Here is a 6,003-nt window from a genome sequence, read left to right as displayed (position 1 = left end):
AAATATTTTTCTATTATTGTAGATTCTAGCCCAGATATTACGCATACAGACCAACTCGCAATAGTCCTTCGGTATGTGTTACCTAACGGAAAGTCCGTTGAAAGATTTCTCTGTTTTCTTCCATCAGTTGGCCACAGATCAGAAGCTCTGTTTGATGCAGTTATTAAAGTTCTGGACGAAAATGAAATTGATATTGAAAACTGTAGGGGTCAGTCATTCGATAATGCATCGAATATGTCCGGTATGTATACTTGCTTACAAGCCAGGATTCGTGAGGTTAGCCCTTCTGCCATGTATACTCCATGCTCTGCACACTCTCTTAATTTAGTTGGAGACAACGCTGCAAGCTGTTGTACAGAAAGTACTAATTTCTTCTTACTTCTTCAAAACCTTTACGTTTTTTTCACAAGCTCTACCAAGCGATGGGAAATATTGAAAGAATTATTGGTGAAAAAAGAGAATGTTAGTTTAAAGAAACTATCAGACACTCGTTGGTCCGCACGTGATGATGCTTGTCAAAGCCTTAACAGAGACTGGAATGAAGTAATTGAGGCACTCACCGTCATATCAAATGATGAGAATGAGAAACCTAAAACAAGATGTGAAGCTTCTGGATACCTTCAGCAAATACAACGGCTAGAAACAGCGATTCTCTCTATTTTGTGGGGAGACTTATTATCTAGGTTCAACCTGACAAGTAAAAAGCGACAGTCAACATACGTCGACCTATCAACTGTCGCAAAACTCTATGAGTCATTAATAGAATATGTTAACAGTATTCGAGATGAGTTTGAAATCTATGAAAATGGAGCCCTTGAGAAGGCTGGTATTGCTGAGTACGAAGACCAGACCAGAAGAAAAAAGAAACGAAAGCTTTTAGCGGGCGACACCAGAGATAATGAAACTGAGCTCAGTGGTGGAATTGCATTTAAAACCAACACTTATCTCGTCATCGTTGACAGGCTCATATCCGAATTGACCAGCAGAAAGGAAGTGTACAGTTTGCTTAGCGCAAGATTTGATTTTTTAATCAGTGGAGCAACTATGAACAGTAATGACATAAAAGATAATGCAGCGAGGTTGAGCAAAGAATATCCTAATGATTTGCCAGATTCGGAAGAATTCGGCAATGAATGTCTACATTTCTTTGGATTCATTAAAACCATCGACAAAGAAGATCGCCCAAAGACACTCCCCACTTTTTGCGAGCTCCTTTATGATAACGATCTGCAAGATTTGTATCCATACGTTGACATTGCCCTAAGGATATTTTCTACAATGCCAGCATCTAACTGCTCGGCTGAAAGATCTTTTTCCGTACTCCGTAGGATAAAGAACTACTTGAGGTCAACAATGTCACATGATCGTTTGAATTGGTCGGCAGTTTTGTCAATCGAATCCGATATGACAAAAAAAATAAATTATGATGACATCATCGATTTGTTTGCAGCTAATCAGTCAAGAAGGAAAAAGTTTTGAAGTAAATTGTTTCATGTGAACTTCGTCCATGCAACGTTGTGCAAAATAAGGAGTTACTTTTATAATGTGATGTTTAGGGGAAATTGTTACAGTAATCGGTTAGGTCGTATCTGGTAGGAATATATGTATCTCTTTTGTATACTATTTGAAATGAATATTTGTTTTTTTGATACGATTTAATGCTTAGCAAATAGGCAACTTTCTGAATGACGTATTTGGTAGGAAAATTAGGAAAACACGTCTCTTTTATTTGTTAGGCTGACTTTTTGATGTATGACCTTGTAATGAATGTGAGTTTTATTTAATACACTATAAGAATTACAACTCAATTAATTATCGTCCAGAATTTCATTTTCTCCCGTTTCCTTTTTAGTATTTTAATTTTTAATTTAATACGTGGAAATTACAAAATAATAAATTTTAGATGACCTTAATTCTAAATCTAAGTACGCCTACAGTATTATTAAAATCCTAGGCAAGTAATTGTATTGAAATTCCTAAATACATCTTCTTAAATCTATTGATTAAATCCAACAGGAATTTTTCGATTAATTCAATTTTCGAGGCAATTTGTAGATAGCCCAGGGGCGGCAAATCTTCAAATCCGCCTCTGAACAGAGCGGGGGCCCCTGAGGCTTGAGCTAAGCTGGGTCCCTCCCGAGACCTTAACATAAAAATTTAAATAATGAATGGGTTGCATGTGTGAGTCCATACTATTAGCCCAGTCGGGATACCATTTGACCTTGCATTAGGAGCTGCCCCAAACCTAGCCGCCATCTTGATTTTGAACGAGAACCGTTTTTGCTCAATATTTCCGCCATTTTCAACTTTTCGACAAAAAATATAGAAACTGAAATTGTTGAAAATGCAATTTTCTATAATTTCGTTTTTATAATTTTTTTCGTGCGGTCCATATTTTCCGAGATATGGGGAAAAACAGTGACAGTTAAAGCATAATTATTGATTTATTGAAGTATCTCGTTTATTCTTACTTTTACAACAAATTTTAGTCTATACAAAAAATGAAAAAAATTAAGTTTTGTACAATATTGATTTCTTTCATTTTTTTGATAAAATCAATATTTAAGGTCGTATGTATGCGGTAAAGGCGCGAGCGTAAAACCCGATTGATTTTAAAGCAATTGTTTTTGTTCAATATCTTCCCAATTTTCAACCTTTCGACAAAAAGTGTAAGGACTGAAATTGTTGCAATTACGATTTACTACAGTTTTTCGAGAGAACCAGTGGCGGGTCTAAGAGGGGGGGGAACAGGAAAATTCCCCCAACAGTGTCCAAAATAAAAAAAAATGTTGAAATATTAAAATAGGTTAGCTGACATGAAACTTAATTATAGACAGACAAATTCAACCGCTAGTTAATAAAATTAAGTGAACTTAATGCGTATAAGTTATTATTTATGTCTTTTATGTACCGGGTGTCCCAATAAGAATGGCTCTCGGCCATATCTCAGGAACCGTTTATAGTAGAGCTTTGAAATAAAAAATTTTATAACAAAATTTGCCTCAGGAAAAGCGTGGAAATTATTTTCATAATTGTGGGTCCACCGCTAGAGGGCGTAATAGAATATAAACAATAAAAAAATCTAAATTTTACAAAATTTTCCTAATGAAGGGGCACTGGAAATCCGATTATTGTATTCTTCATCAAATTCTGCGCATATTTGGTTTAACAAGTTTAACTCTACCTTTGCAAATAAGAGGTGGGGGTGAGTGGGAAACTTGTTATGAAAAAATGGCTGTAAGTCCGGTTCTGCTAAATCAAATTTTGAAAACTGGGTCTTGTTGAAGACAGATCTTTTTGTTCAATGTAAGCGGGATAATTTTGAACCATCCTAATAAGTAATAAGCCAGCTGGGAGGCGTTATTTAATTTTTTTCAGATATCTAGTTTTCTTTGGAGAATATTAAATACAAGTATGCATTTTTAATCATACTTTATAAAATTAGATTAAATTAGCAATAGAATAGCGAAAACCGCATGTCGATACCTTTTTTCTATCTCAAGATATCTCGAGAAACGTGTAAATTTTATACATAACTGTTACTATCACCGGTAAACTAAGTTAATGAAAAGTAGTGTGCTGTGGAAAAAAAAACAAAATAACATTTTCCAGATATCAACGTATAAAAATATAATTAATTAAAACAACAATATAAAGAAAAACAATACTATTAAAATTAAATATAACACAGAACAAAAATAACTACTTAGTGACGACCTAAATATTCAAATTGTTGCCCATCATACACTACTCTAGAATACATTATCCAGAGAATACTAAACGCCATTCAAAGCATATCGAGAGCAGAAATTGAGACTGCTGTTCAATCTACTCTTGAGAGAGTAAATGTTTGCAACGAAAATGATGGGCAAAAATTTGAACGTTTATGTCATCACTAAATAGTTGTTTTTATTTCTTTGTAATAGGGCTTTTCAACGCTTCTCATTTGTTTCGAGCCTCTGTCATATGCCGTATAATCCGTGTATAATATTAATATACGAGATATGAACGAGGCTCGAAACAAATGAGAAGCGTTGAAAAGACCTAATATACGTTGACAGCTGGAAAATGTTTTTTTGTTGTTTCCATAGCACACTACTTTTAATGAATTATTTCGTTTACCGGTGACAGTAACAGTTATGTTTTTAAATTTACACGTTTTGTAAGATATCTCGAGATAGAAAAAAGGTATTAACATGTGGTTTTCGCTATTCTGTTGCTAATTTTTTCTAATTTTGTAATATGGTATTAAAAATGCATGTTTGTATTTAATATTTTCCAAGGAACACTAGATTTCTGAAAAAAATTAAATAACGCCTTCTAACTGGCATATTACTCAGTAATTTGGTTCGAAATCATAACTTTTACATTGATGAAAAAGATCTATCTTCAACAAGACCAAGTTTGTGAGACCAACCGGACTCACAGCCAGTTTTTCATAACAAGGTTCCCACTCACCCCCACCTCTTATTTCCAAAGGTAGACCTAAACTTGTCAAATCAAATATGCGTAGAATTTTATGAAGAATACGAGGATCGGATTTCCAGTGCCCCTTCATTAGGAACATTTTGTAAAATTTAGATTTTTTAATTTTTGATATTCAATTACGCCCTCTAGCGGTGGTCCCACAATTATGAAAATAATTTCCAGGCTTTTCCTGAGGCAATTTTTGTTATAAAATTTTTTATTTCAAAGCTCTACTATAAACGGTTCCTGAGATATAGCCGAGAGCCATTCTTATTGGGACACCCGGTACATACTTAGTTTGGTTGGTGTTTCATTGGAAGTTTCAAAAATTGTATATAATATAATTCTCTTTATTTTTGTTTATGTAAAAGTATGTTCTTAAAGTTAATAATAAATGAGACAATTCAATAAATTATGCTTCCCCTCCGCTTCCACTATTTTCCTTCTTAACTCGGAGAATATTGATCGCATAAAAAAATTGTGGAAAAGAAATTGTAGGAAATTGCGTTTCCAACAATTTTAGTTCCTACCGTTTTTGTCGAAAAGTTGAAAATGGCGGAGATATTAAGCAACAACGGTTCTCGTTTAAAATCAATATGGCGGCTAATGCAACCACGGAATTCAGTCGAGATTTTAAATTTACACTACTATTGATCTCCCCTAAAGGATATAATTATGAAATTTGGGGCAGCTCGGAAAAAATATTCAATTCAGTAATTATGCTCCCCCCACCACTTTTTACTATTTTCCCACTTAACTCGGAAAATATCAACCGCATGAAAACAAGAGATTGTGTGTGTCTATATTAAATTCACTATCCTTTTCTAAGATTTACCTCAAGGCTCAAGACGAAGATCTGATTTATTACGGACTTCTGCCTGCAGAAACCACATTGATATCCCCCAACTATTTGTTCCGCATATTAGTGGAGTCAGTGAAGGTGGATATGAGTTATTACCTCAGATTTCGTTGAACCTCCATCGATTTTCATAAAAATTGGTGAGTGGTTAAAGGATACCTCAAGGAACAAAGGTGACATAGTGCCAACTTGCGCTTTTTGCATTTTAAGGGTGAAATACACCCCTTTTTTTAAAATTATTCTTTAGATTTCTGAAAGTGCAGTCACTGTAAGTTTTCACTTCCTATTTTGTTGAACCTTCATCGATTTTCATGAAAATCGGTAAGTAGTTAGAGGATACCTCAAGCAATAAATGCTATATAGCATCAACTTGCGCTTTTGCATTTTAGGGGTGTAATACACCCCTACTTTTTAAATTGTAAAAAATGCAGATTTCCGCATTATGGCGCAAGTAATCTCGTTTAATTAGGAAAAATAAATATTTTTTTTTATATTTATGTGCATGAATTACATTTTTTTTTTATTTTTCAAACCTTATAGCAACCAAAAATCCAAAAATTAACAAGTTGAAAATCACGAAAACCTTATTCTTCTATATTTCTGAAAGTGTAGTCACTGAATGTTTTCACCCACGATTTCTTTAAACCTTCATCGATTTTCATGAAAATTGTTGATTA

Source organism: Diabrotica virgifera, chromosome 4 (genome assembly GCF_917563875.1).
Source record: "Diabrotica virgifera virgifera chromosome 4, PGI_DIABVI_V3a".
Classification (NCBI taxonomy): Eukaryota; Metazoa; Arthropoda; class Insecta; order Coleoptera; family Chrysomelidae; genus Diabrotica; species Diabrotica virgifera.
Note: the sequence above shows the minus strand (reverse complement) of the source record.